Here is a 14,631-nt window from a genome sequence, read left to right as displayed (position 1 = left end):
GCATGATAATGGGTTTTAAAAAAACATTGCATGGGTTAAAAAAAATGAAGATGCATGAGTTTAAAAAGTTACTAACAACATATAAAGAGAGAAATGCAGTAAGCAATCAAACAGGGGGTCCGAAGAGCAAGCAGAAAGCACACAACAAGCAAGAATCGGGCCCAACAGCAAAACATAATGGGCTAAAGGGTAGAAGACCCAAACGGGTCGGTTCACCCATGGGTTATAGGTCATGGAGCAGTAACAGGGAGCGGGTTATGGAGCATATATAAGCACATCTTTGTTTCTTTCTTCATTTTTAAACCAACTTCCTCTTTCTAAAAAAACATATGCTCTCTTCTCCCTTTGAAACAGTTCGCCGGAGAAGAAGAAGTAGGCGGTGTCGGAAGTGCTCCGGCGCGGTGGTCGGCCGGAGAGCCGCCGCGTCGGAGAATTTTTATTTTATTATTTTTTTTCAAAATTTTTACATCAACGTTACCGCCTCCTTCTTCTCTGTACGAATCCAACCTTAGATTTCTACACACATGCTTCAATCAGTCTAGATCTAGCGTTGAAGATTCAAAAGTTTTAGAGACAAAAATGAACAAAAGAGAGATAGATTCGTTACCTTCTCTTGATCTGTTACGATCTGGAGATGCTACGAACGGAAAACTTCGAGTCAGTGCCGGAAATACTTCAATCCTTTCTTCTTTCACGCTCCTTTTTCTTTGTATTCCACGATCTGTCCTTTTTCTTCTCACTGGATTCACGTTATTGTATTTTGACGTGTTTGGCTTGCTTGTATTTGAAGACGGTTTTGGTTTGTGAGTGAATGAAATCGAAAATTTGGGTTGTGTTTGTAGAGATGATAGTGTTAGATGGTGGTTTGAGTCACGATCTGTGACTTGTTGATGATGGAAGAACAGATCGACCTTGCTGAGTTTGTTGGTGAGCTATGTTGGATTCAAAGGAAACTTAACGTTTATGTATTTTGTGGTTACTGGATTTTTGATCAATTGATATTGGTGATGATATTACTATTGGTTTGAAGATTGAATTCAAAAAAAAAAAATGTTACTGCAAATTTTCTATTGGTGAATGTTCATGGGAAAAGTTGAAAAGAAAAGGGTGTTTGATCCATTTCTATACCAAGCCGCAAATTGATAGTGTTTTTGTGAGAGTTTTTGCAGCGGCTACAGTGTGTCAGTCTGAAATTCTCTGCAGCCCCCCTTTTCATCAATCATTGGATAGCTTATATAGTGACCAACTAGGTCAAATGAAATTTCACTGGACCAAAATGCCCCTGACTTGGGCAGCAAGAACCTTGAGGACAAAAATGACTAAATGGACCAACTTGGACTCTTAAAAATTAAAAACTCAAAAAGAAATAATAATAACAATTAAAATTGTCACGTAAGTGACATTTTGAAAAAAACAAAAAGTTTAAAAAAAAGTAAAATAAAATAATAAGAAAATAACAATCAAAACTAAAAACTGTCCCTTTCGGTAACCAAGTGAGATACCCGCCAAAATTCCGTCTGAGACGACTAAATTACTCGACATTCAAAATACGAATAAAAACTTAAAATTACAAAGAAAAGTGGTCAAAATTTGGGGTATGACAACCAAAGTGTCAATCTTCCTTCTAGTGGTCCGATCAAAAAGTTCACAAATGCTTCTTTTTTCACAAATATTTATGTCCGTCTAAATATATTAAAAAGGACATCCATAACAAAGTCACACCTTACAATGAAATGTGTGCTCTCCAAAGGTATTAAGGTATGCCTTACGACAAACAGGGAAACTTCATCAATAGAAAATAGGTTTAATTACACTAGGGGTCTTTTATGTTTGAGGTTTGTAACAGATTGATTCTTTAAGTTATTTTGGTCATACATAAGTCCTTTAAGTTTGAGGTTTATAACATTGATCCTTTAAGTTATTCTGGTCACACATAAGTCCTTTAAGTTTGTAAACGTTTTCGATTTAGTCCTTCTGCCACGTCATCGTTTTTGTAATGTTTGGTTAACAAAAGGACTAAATTGAACACGTTTACAAACCTAAAGGACTTATGTGTGACCAAAATAACTCAAATGATCAATTTGTTACAAACCTCAAACTTAAAGAACCCTTGGTGTAACTTACCCCAGAAAATAATTGAATCATGAACAGAAAATAATTAAATCATGAGATGATACATAAGAATGGTGCTCTATTAGTGATATATGTTGACCCACCGATCAATAGGGATAGCTAAAAAAATATCCTAAGCATACTTGCAAACACCTAAAAAATGGTTTATATCCTCTGGTCATGTGTTGAGGATACCACGATACTCTACTGGTGTTTGAAACTCAATGATATAACTCCTAAAAATCTTGACGGGAGGATAATAATTTATTAAAAATAAAAAGACAAACGTACTTGCACAAGAAAAAAAGAAGACAAAGGAACATACAGAAGTTGAAAAATAAATGTTCTCAATATTATAGATTTATAGTGGAAGATGAGCAGTATTTGTGTTAAATGTTTAGAGTCTTTTCAAACACCAACAATAACTGCCTTCCCTTTGTTGCACTGCATGAGCAACTAACATTTGTTATATCTCTAACACTTGTATTACATTTTTGTGTTTGTTCCTTAAGGATTTATTTTTAAACAGCGAGGTACAATAGTATACATGCCGTCACTGACAGCTTATCTCAACTGTAAGAAGTCACAACAAAAGGCATATTCAAAATTGTGTTCATCTTGTTTTTTTGATATGATTTCGTTCCATTTCCATTTTCCACCACATACATTCTTAGAAATTTCCTGCAACTAAGTTCATCCGTCATCAATATCCATTCATATTTCTACTGGGGTTGGGGCCTTGTCTGAACAATATAAATGTCTTTTCCAACAAGACATCCTTCCACATCCTGTGGGCATCCGAACTTTCTCTCGAGGAAAAACCCAACTGCACAAAGGCGTTGACCAAGTTGTCGACGGAAAACTGGGTCAACTGACAGTGGTTTCTTGCTGTAATCCACCGTCAAATGGATGACCTCCCCATCCGCAGGCCCTGCACCGCGTACAAGCAACTCCTCGCTGAAGTTTGCAAAAGCCAGAGTTTGCACAAGCCCATCAAATTTCCCACATGATATACGCCATGGTGTACCCCGGGTTCCTGAAGCTAGAGTTTCACCAAGGCCAGAAGCAATCTCAGCCTCCACAGAATTGTTATCCTGGTCAGTTGGGCTCATAGTATGCAGTACAAATGATAGATCTGGTGAAAGCATTTCTTGGATCAGAATTGCCATTGAAGCTTCCTTCTGAGGCACACCAGCAGCTCGGCGGCTCAACACTGCCCTTCGTGTGTACAGGTGAAGCCCATACTTGGCCAATGGCATCTGCAAAGACTGTTTGATTGGAGGGACTCACATTGGGTATTGATTCGTAAAGTCCAGCTGCTGACATTCCAGCCAAGTCCTCCACATTGGCGCTGGATCGAACAATCAATCGTGCATTGCTTGGAAACATTCTTCCAATGTTCTCAATGATGTCTTTTGATAGCTTCAGGGAAGAAATCAATTCCTGGAGTTGGTGGCATAGACCATCAAGTTCACCACCCTCCAGTTTTGCTGTTTCTATCTTGTCCAGTAAAGACTTGAATATTGCTCTTCTCTAGCTCCAATTCCATGGATCCAAATGGTAAAACTGCCCCAGAAGGAACCTGAAAGGAAGCAGGCACCCCCTGATCGCTGTAAACTGTCATTCAAAAATTAGATTTTAGAAATGTAGCTTGCGAGAATAAATCATTGTCATTCAATATTAAAATTTACATTTATGACTGGTTGATCACCAACAATCAACATTGCATGAGCGTCTTCCAGCTTAATTAAAAATAATTCTTCAGCTGAGGATAAAGTCTTGATATGAATAAAAAAATATCAGACATTATTTCAGTAAAACTCTGAGGATAAAGTCTTGATATCAATAATTTTAAAAAAGAATTCTTCAGCTGGAATTGCTATTCTTATGAGTGTTGCTAAACCAAAATAAAAAGAATACTTGAAATAATGCGTAGTGTATCATTAGAACGATTGAGTTGAGGATACTCGCTCCAAGTCTGTGAGATTGATACCATGACATAGGTATTCGGCACATATTGCTTTTATTACCTTTACCAGAAACAATGATGACAAGTGACCAAATGCAGCCGCCTTTGCACCGGAAGTCTGTGTCTCAGCATCAGGAAGCAAGATAACTTCAGTAGAAGAAGCACCCTTGACACAAATAGAGTTATGTTCAGTTGATGCCCATAGTACAGAGAATAATAATAATAATAATAATAATAATAATAATAATAATAATAATAATAATAATAATAATAATAATAATAATAATAATAATAATAATAATAATAATTGAATAAATAATCTGCATACAAAAATCATTACTCTGAATATTATGAGATAAGATTGAATGACATGTAATAATTAGGTCAAGTACAAGTGCAGGACTATTTGTGCAAGCCCCACTCAATAACAACACTAACCTAACAACACTCCTAATGTTGACACCTAGGAACTAAAGAGAACAGGGAATGGTGACTGGGGCATAAGATGAGGCATGGATAAGGCTAAGTATGAGATTGTTCAGTTGAGGGATTTTGAGATTGCGCAGTATTAGATTTCAGTTCAAGAAGGCTTAAAGGAATTAATTAGTACTACCTATACTTACAAGGTGAATTTTCTTCTCAGTAACACGCAACTTTAGAACTCTAAAGTTAAGCATGCTTGACTTAGAGCAATTTGTTGAATGAGAGAAAACGAGAGGCATACGGTGAAATTGTGTGTCTAAACTACACCAGAGATTCTATTATATAGGCTCAGAAACAAACCAATATACAATAAAAAAACTAGAAGTTTATTTCTAGATACAAAAAAAATGTCAAAACACAGCCAGAAATATTGAAATGAATAATTTAGTCATTACCTACCTGACTATATTTGGAGATTCTACCAGCAGAGAAAGCAGGAACATCAACCCCAGAGATATTATCATCAAAAGCACTTTCAACAGAAGAATTGCCATCAAGGTCAACTGAAGAGGACAACGTCAGATTAACACCAGCGGCAGATGCTTCCAACCTGAAAAGTTGGAAAGCAGGAAAGGTGAACATGGAAAACATTATAGAATAAGATCTATTCACAATATAATCAAAATAGTTTGAAGAAAGGAATATAGATTTCATATTTAAAGACAGACAATCATGGATGGGAAAATTGTCTTGAAAATAACCTTACACATGACCCAATAAGCCTTTGAATATCAGCAATTTTTTCATCATCTTCACAAGTGACAAAGACGACCTTTTCCTGCAATAAGCAATTGTTGTATGAATGTCAATGACAATTTATAAGCTCACAGTTCAAAATCATTAATTGGAATTGCATATTTAGAAATAAGACTTGCCTGTCGGGCCCTAACACCTAGATGAGATAAGTGAGGCAACTCTTGCTTAAGTATAGCTCCCACTATGTTCCTCCCAGCAGCTGTTACCTGCCGGCGCAATCAAACTTATTAATATTGATATATTTAAGACTTCTGTATACTCTCAAGGAAGTATAAATATACCTCTTCATCACCGTCAGCTTTGTTAACAATGAGGATAATAGGACCTTCCACTGGAGATGGTAACAACCCAGGAACAATTCTTTCAACCTAGGTCAATAAATTCAAATTCATGTAAGCCATAATGACGTGAAGAATTTTTTATTAGTTTTTGTATTTGGATGGGGATAATCCCTAGCTAGTATCTTATCTATTTGGTTATTACTTTAAGGGTCTTGTTAACGAGTGCCCCCGGGACACTTTAAGGAACCCAAATTTAGCAATTATTCTTTCAAAAAGTCACCTATTACAATTTCCAATACATTGAACACACAACTTTTCATAAAATAGTGATAATATGTTTAGTACTGAAGCATTACAATCTAAAATATATTTAGGAACATCAAGTCGCGGCATTCTATATAGTGATAATAATCATTTTAAAATAGGTTTTTCTGATGCAGACAAGGATCTCTGCTTGATTGATGATCCAAAAATAACAGTTTTCTGAAGGAAATTTGGTATTTTGGAAGGTAAAAATAACAACTTTGCAGTATATTTTGATATTTGTAACAAGTTAGGCATGAATATCATTTATGCTCCATCTTGCAGCAGTCGAAGTAATATTAGTCTGAGGATGAATTCTAAGACACCTGCGCAAGGGTTATTCACTTCATTAAATTCAATAATGAAGGATTTTTGTTTATAAAGCGCTTTCTCACACACACCATGCTCGCAGGGTAACTATCGTAATAACATTACACATGATTTCTCTAAACACACTCAATACCTGAACCAATGTTCCTAAAACAGCTCCTGGAACTATGACATCCCAACCTTGAGAACCAAGCGTACTTCTCACAGCTTTTAGAAGAAGAGTACATAGTTTTGAAACCTGAAAAATTACACTAAAAATTTACAGTAGCGAAGTTAGAAAACATACAAGTTATGTTTATCATAATGAAATCCACAGTGTAGGAATAAAGAAGACAAGAAATCGGAGATACTGTTGAAAACACTACATATTAAAATTCCTTTAAATCTCCTATTATTAAAATTTAAGGATAATGCATTATCATACCCAGCACGAATCTCCGCTTCTGTATATGTTTTGACACTGTTTTCAGGGATTCCTAGAGCTTTTCCTAGTATCTGCAACATTTAAAGTGACAACTTTGATTTTTTTCAAGATCAATACATATACATAAAGGAACATAAACGTGGTTAAAAAGACCAAACAGTATTGGTATCACAAGACCAACATTGTTCAGGTTTGAAATGAAAGATGCACCACAATTACGATTCCCAAATTTGAAATGAAATTATCGTCTCTATTCTGGCTTATTTTGATTAAAAGGTCAATTGTAAAATTAAAAGACCGTAGTAGGCTGCAAATCACAATTATTCCCTAGTTTTGGATGTACTTGGGCTTCACTTTGTGAGTTTATATTATATTGGTTTAGTAAAATTTTGCGCTGCACAATAAATACCAGGCTTTATCTGAACAATAGATTACTATTTAACCTCCACTTTTTGAGGAAATATCTTAAGAAGTTCTTCAGTATATTCCTCAGTAAGCCTCTTTGATCTATCAAGAGTAGCTTTCAGCCTCAATGTCCAAATCTTCTTGCCATCTTCATTTCCTGGGAGAAAAAAGGAGTACATTTAAAAATGAAAAGAAATTAGTTAAGATGTCTACAACGATTCAACAGATAGAACAATTCAAGCAAAGGTGTACAAAAGTTACCTTCGCTTTCTGAAATGCCTCTTGCACTCCATGCAATAAGCTCATTTTCAATAGCACCACATTCTTCTGGTTTCCAGTTAGATAATTTCATCTGGTGGACTCCAATAATAAGGGCTCCAAGTGGATCATTCCAAGAGTTTACATTCTTTGACTCCAAATAATGCTCTACCATGAGAAAAATCTTGATATTACAAGTGGCGTGAAGCTGGAGAAGTTTTATATCTCCATAAATCAAGTTCCACATGATTCAATCCAACTACATTTTTCTACGTGACATCTAGGCAGCCTGTCTTCAATCCATCCCTATAATTAACAATTCTTTAAATTTGATAAATTTTATCATATAGTATGCCCTTCTAATGAATTAGATAATTGATATAATTCTTTAAACAAGTCCAACATCGAATAAACATCTATTTTCGTACAATTAGAGCAAATATGCATTATATTCTAGTTGTACCTTATCATCTAAGTGGCTAGCAAGAACTCTACCTATTGCAAAATTGTGCCATTCATATATTCTACAAAAGTTGTTCAAAATCCAAATATATGATGATTGTTCAAAGTGTAAATTAGGAAAAGGTATGCCAAGAACCTGCTCAAAAGAACAAATGAGTAGTCCTCAAGCCCAATCTCACAGAGGCGCCACTGTTCCTCCAAAGAAACAAAAATGAAAAGATGTTCCAACATTCTTTAAATTACTATCCATACTCAAGCTTTAATAAAATTAATCTCACCTTTTGGCACATAGCTATTGCAGAATCTGGAGCATCATTCCTGAGGCCACTTTCAAGACCCTTTACAATAATATCTCTCAAAGCATTCAAAGACTCCATGGTTTTAAATAAAAGTTTAATTCCTTGTTCTTTTGAAGCTGTTGATTCTACTGCACCATCCATATTCTGGAGAAGTGCAAAAAAAAAAAAAATTTCACTTATCAGTAGATGCCATTATAAGAACAGCTTTTAGTACCAACATCAAATAAAAAGGATCAGCATTACTTAACCAACAGGGGAATTAGTTATCATGCAATAGCTTAACAACCATAATAATTCAATTTCATGCTGAATAAGATGAGCATAAACTATTCAGAAGTTATTTTCCCGCAATGGAAGAAGTATTTAGTGTTTAAACGAAGAAAAGGAAGAGAAAACAATTTGGTTGAGAGAATAATGCACGATAGAAGATAGTAAGCTAGGATCCTAAATTAATCAATTAAGTACAAGAGAATCAGAAAAGGCAAATGCACCTTTTTGCACTCTCGAAAAACGAATTAAGTGCTGACATGCCATATTCATCCATAGATTCATATATTGATTCTAGCAGTTCAGCAAGACTGCAATGCAACAAATTGATAAGTGAAATCATTAAAATTATTGTTTTCAAGCAGCTAATTAGTTCCATGTCAAAATAATTCAAAATATCTCTGATATTTAGTATACTTTATTCACTCGAAGGTGCACTCCAATAGTGATAACAGATTAAGGTCGGCTACTTTATTTCCCTAACTATTATTACAGGCTTCACAAACTATGTCAAGCCTCAGTGCAACAGTAAGGTTGTTGTGACATTGGAGGTTAGATCTTACACATTCTAGACCTGGAAATGGCCTCCCTAGACACAATAAGGTAGCATTCATGACACTCCCTATACTTTGAAATGGAGCAGATGCATGCACTGGGTCATCCTTTTTGTTGAAGAAGTTAGAGCATGGCACCCCTATTGGAATATAAGAAAATATATATTATGCTAAAGTAACTTAGATTATCTCGTAAAATTAGTTTCAAATATTAGAATATGTTAGACTATCTCCTAAGATTAATTTCCATGGTGAACTGCAGAAAGTTCAGCCAACAAAATATCTTTGGGGTTGTAGATGAAACCCAAGAAGCCTGACAAATAGTTGCCTGAATTGTTGCGGATAATACCACCAAAGCCCGCACGGGTGGGGTTCCCGATACAGTTACCATCAACATTTAGAACAGCGCAGATAGTACCGTTGTTGTTCCATCTCACTGACCGGTCAGAAGGAGTAGAAGAAGCAGAATTTTGCAAGCAGGAACTGATGAGATCAGCTGAGTTATCCATGTTGAAAACCACCCAACCATTGATGAGTCAGACATCAACTCGCTTACCAAACCTATCACTAAAAATGAAGTCTTTGCTGCCCTAAACTCCATGAAACCCTACAAAGCTCCAGGACCAGATGGTTTCCATTGCATATTCTTCAAGCAATATTGGCATATTATTGATGATATTTTCTATCTAGTTAAAACAGCCTTCCAAACCGGTGATTTTCACCCAGGGATCTCAGATACTCTCATTGCCCTTATCCCTAAAATCGACCCCCCTAGTACTTACGAAGACTTCAGACCAATCAGCCTGTGCAACATAGTTTACAAGCTCATTACTAAAGTCTTGGTTCAACATAGTTTACAAGCTCATTACTAAAGTCTTGTCAACAAATATAGGAAATTTCATTATCAGTCAATTGGTTTACAACCTATATAAGAGTATAGATAGCACATATACTAGCATAGACTATCATTGTAATAGAACACTGGCAAAACTAACTCTCGGAGTTAGATATGACAGCCTAACTAATCACAGGCTCTGATACTTAATTATGTTTTTATATTCGGCCTAACTAATCATTACAAAACCAACTTGTAAGGTGAGGGGTGTCACTTTTATAAACTCATTTCATACATTATCTTCATCCTATGTGGGACTTGGGTTTTTCCAATAACTTCCAAGAGCGAGTGATTGGAAGACAAAACAAAAACAAATATGCATTGACATATGATTACAAACTATAATGAGCCAGCTCTGTGATATTCACGTCAAACCTGCCAGCATTAAAGAAGTCTTTGAGTTCTCGATGAAATATCTTGAACTGCTCCACAAATGTTTCACTATATTCTCCAGGGTTCTTTGTGATTTTAGCAAGCATGGCTTCTGTAGCAACCAAGTCTTCAGGACCAGCGTTACGGTGAAGCTTGTTTTGTAGTGTATGTTTAATTTGTGTCTGAAAATATATAAATATAAATATCTATATATACATATATGTGTGTGTGGAAAACAGTTGACCTATCATTAACAATAAAGTGCAATAAGATTCCAAAGTTCATGTACTTTAGGGAAAATAACCTTGAGGTCATGTGGGATGTCATTTCGGTGAGCAATATCTCTGATTCGAGTTAGAGGAACAGATGCAGTGAATTCTGCCTTGAATGAAGGCAAACATGGATGAATCTTTCGAATAACTAGAACTTCCTGTATACAAATAAATTTATGGTGAATGAAGTAAGTGTAGAAAAATAATAACTGATATATTACAAAGTTATGAATTATGTACAAACACTGATTAGTTTAAATAGGCAATTCAAAATCTGATGGGCTTGACTAATGGAGTAATAGAGAACCAAAAAGGCTGCACTTCAACATCAGTGTTGGAAATAAAAATAAATCACCTGTGGAGATATATCCTTTCGACTTGTATGTTGCTCTAACTCGCGAAATATAAGCCTTGAAATTTCAGCATGCCTATTGGGACGGTGGTGACCTCCATCTTCAAAACATGGTATTTGCCCTGTGTTTATCCACTGCATAAGATTATCTAAGAAGGGATTAGATAATGATATAAGAAGAGCATAGTTGAATAGATATAAATAATGAGGAAAAGTCAGAACAAGACCTTCAGATAGATAGAAGAGTATATGAGAGCCTCCAATTGATCTTCCCCATGAACACTTCCGACTATATCACGTACAAGATCAAGCTTCAAATTGAAAAATCAAGATGAAGTTAACTTTTTTTATTTAAAAAGAAAGCCACCGGAAAAAATAAAGGCATTTTACAGCAGTGGTGCAGCTGACATTCAAATTTAAAACTGCAGGAAAGAACCTTACAAATCTATGTTCAAACAAAAATTAGTATTAGACAGTTTTACAGATTAAATATAAAAGAATGAATTATAAATTTTATATCGGCAAAACTATTTATAAGAATTTTAATATCTGTTGAATAAACAGAACATTATCCGGGTTGCTTAATTTTCTGATATGCCAGTACTAGTGACTACAATGTCATAAACATACACGAGAAATAAATCATCTTATGGTAAAATGGCTGCAAAAGATAGAATGATCAACTTTACTTAGTGTCAAACTAAATCATCGAGCTACACTGTTGAATTGACTAAACCAAACCCTAGAGATTGATTATATGCAAGGATTTGTGAAGACGGAAAACCATGCTTGTGAACATTTGTAGAATCACCATGGAAGAAGGCGTTTTTTATATCCAACCGATGAAGGGGTCAATGGCAAACAACAATTGTAGACAAAAACAGGTGAACAAAAACCATATTACTTTTTTTTGAAGAAGCCAAATTAGCCCACAACAAAAACCATATTTACTGAGAAGGTGTCCAGGCCAAAATACAACTTTTAACCACTAGACGAGCCTTGAGGCAGTCAATCTTTCCATGAAGGCCAACTTTAACTGTAAAAACCAGTTGTCAGCTAACTACAATCCTCCACGAAGAAAAAGAATTAGGTCTTGCATGCCGCTGCTCAAAAGGCATGAATGCAACTAATCGTGGCTAGTCTCCACCCATGATGGGATAATGTGCCGCTTGTAGCCAGAGGACTAGACATTTTTACAAATTACAGTGATGGACAACCATAATGCAAAGAAGAAAGACGATGATGATTCAAAGTGACATAATCTGGAGAAAAGCCAGAAGTTGAGTGTATATGAATGTATACTTTTTATGAGAGCAATAGCAAGACTAGACTCAACTAGCAATGTTGGAGCTGGTGATGGAATTGGATTTCATAGCGAGTTCATAGTGTTCTCATTAGCAATAGGAGAGGAGGTGGCCCCAAAGGTAATGGTGGAGGCTACTGATGATGATATTTATAAAAGAAAAACAATAGTTGGACATTTGTTGAAGGAACAATAATAATGTTTGTGCAACCTGGGGACTGAGATGCAAAAGCAATGTGTAGGAAGTGCATGATAGCACCGCTAAACATGGGTTGATCTAGTCAAGAAAAGCTAATTAGTGGTTTGTTATAAGGTACACGGTGGGGCTGCCGGGTATGAACAAATGAGGGTCATCAGTCATGAAGCTAAAAATATCATATAAAAATTTAGATGAAAGAGAAGCATGTGATGAAATTTATTTGTTTTAATGACACAAATACTCTGTTGCATCTGAAAGGACTCGGCCTGATATTTTTAATGACACAAATACTCTGTTGCTTTGTAGGGTTGCCACTCTCCTACAAAAGGACTCGGCCCTGCTGCATCTGAAAGAGGAGCACTAGCAACAACCTCCTTCTCATCATCATTATTATTATTATTCTGTTCATTGAAATTCAAAGGAAGTAACTCCATAGTCTGGTGTGTTTTGTTCCATTTGGCAATGGTCTGAAAATGACCAGCATTGGGCAAGTTTAATACTCTGTTGTCACCAGATTCCCAGTGTAAAGTGCCATCCTGGTGGACAATGATGAATTTGAATTCAAGGTGATCGCCGGCGTTGAAATGGAAGTCGCATACCCAACCATTTGGTGTCCAATTCAAGGGAACATGGGTGGTCCAGGAGCCCAACTGTTTGGTTGATCCAAGAAGCACAACATGGTCACCGAATTCAACTTGGTGATCTAATCGAAGATGTAGATGAACATTAATGTCTTCTTTGTTGTTGGTATTGTTCCTTTTTCCACATGAATCGAGTATAGTGAGTAAGTAATTATTAGGGGAAAAATAAAAGAATAAATTAAATAAAAGAGATATGATACCCAGGTTGGGTTTGGGTGGAAGAGGAGGCAGAAACAGACACGAGACGGTGATGGATGGAGGATGATGAAGATAATGATGGAAGAAGAATGAATCCTCTTGGCTGATTATGGTTCCGATTCCGATTAGGATTCGAATTCCTTCTGGGACTGGGAGGATGAATGATGGTGCAAGTACAGTGACAGTGCAGAGAATAATAATAAGTCATCGCCACTCAAGTTCAACTGAACGGTGGTGTGGATTGAGTTCAGTTAAGAGTAAATATACTTAGCACCTTTGTCTTCTTTCCATACACGTGCATTAGATTTCAACACCTCTACACATGCTTTCTTTTCTTTTGCTTTCAATCAACACAACATTTCTTTTTATTTTTGGCTAAAGTGCACTTTTCCCCCCTAACTTTCAAAACGTTGCGATTTTGGCCCCCCATGTATGAAAACCACAATTTTGGCCCCCTAAGTTTTAGCCCCTTTGCATTTTTGGTCCTTTTGGTCAATTTTGACCGGTCAAAGCCTACGTGGCATGCCACATGTGTAATTATTTAATTAAAAAAAATTAAAAAAACAATATAATTATTTTTTAAATTAAATAAATGAAAAATTAAATTAAAAAATAAAAAAATAGGAAAAAATTAAAATAAATAAATAAATTCCTCAATTTTTTATTTCTTATTCTTCTTCATCTCTTCCTCTCAAAACACCCACCGCCACTCTCCGACCACCACCGCCGGTGACACCTCCTCCGTCCTTCTCTTCCTCGCCGTTTGTCCTACGTATGCACTATCTATGATAACGAACAAACCACCACACCCCACCAGCTTGAGCAATAGACTATCTCTGAAAAGAGTGATGCTTGCTTACCCTCAGATTGGAAGCCTCCATGCATCAACACCACCAAAATCCCCAGCATTGCTGCAATTTTCAGCTTTTTTTTTCCTTCTTTTATTTTGATTTTTGTTGCTCCTGCTAGTTTATCAACAATTAGCTGGTTTATCAACAATTCCAAGCCTATAGTGTAAAGGCGTGACATATATTTGCTAGTTTGAAACTAGAACGTATAAACAGACTATGCTTCTGACTGTATTACTTTGCCTGCTTGAAGTGCATCTTGCAGGAAGCTCACCGCGTTATCATAGTTCAAGAAGCCCATAAACCAAAATTCATGATTGTCGACAGAGATCACTTGGATCGATGTACTTTTCAGCAGGATTGGCTGTATTAGATGAAGGATTCACTGCTTTTAGCTCATGCAGTGGAATGACTAGCATCAGAATTAAGTTTAGCTGTAAAATTTAAGCATGGAGGAATGTATTTAACCTTTGCAAGAACATATATCTACAATTGTGAAAAAGTAGATTAGAAGACCAGAGAGCAGTAATTGAGTCAGCATTACACCAGAAGACAGCAAAGTAAATTTTTTGAATGATGTTACAATTGTAATTGACACAGAACAGCCAACAGTTACAGAAGCTGGTCGAGGTAACCTATGAAGACTAG

The 14,631-nt window shown here is 36.0% G+C and overlaps 1 pseudogene across 1 annotated transcript; it reads right to left on the bottom strand.

Moving 5' to 3' along the window:
- Positions 1-2,651: 2,651 nt before the first annotated feature.
- Positions 2,652-13,371, bottom strand: LOC146938933 (phosphoglucan, water dikinase, chloroplastic-like; annotated as a pseudogene). Its single transcript, XR_015030002.1, has 19 exons — positions 13,138-13,371; positions 12,578-13,052; positions 11,022-11,117; positions 10,798-10,929; positions 10,475-10,600; positions 10,174-10,352; positions 8,574-8,660; positions 8,062-8,226; positions 7,862-7,972; positions 7,325-7,571; positions 7,102-7,220; positions 6,659-6,729; positions 6,368-6,485; positions 5,602-5,688; positions 5,440-5,526; positions 5,266-5,342; positions 4,964-5,114; positions 4,127-4,247; positions 2,652-3,729 (listed from the first exon to the last, which is right to left on the bottom strand). The product of XR_015030002.1 is annotated as a phosphoglucan, water dikinase, chloroplastic-like (transcript).
- Positions 13,372-14,631: the final 1,260 nt, after the last annotated feature.

The sequence above is a fragment of the Medicago sativa genome, chromosome 3 (assembly GCF_051527215.1).
Source record: "Medicago sativa cultivar Bolivia chromosome 3, Bolivia_mono, whole genome shotgun sequence".
NCBI classification, from domain to species: domain Eukaryota; kingdom Viridiplantae; phylum Streptophyta; class Magnoliopsida; order Fabales; family Fabaceae; genus Medicago; species Medicago sativa.
The sequence above is the reverse complement of the archived record's forward strand: the minus strand, read 5'-3'. Positions and strand labels throughout refer to the sequence as shown.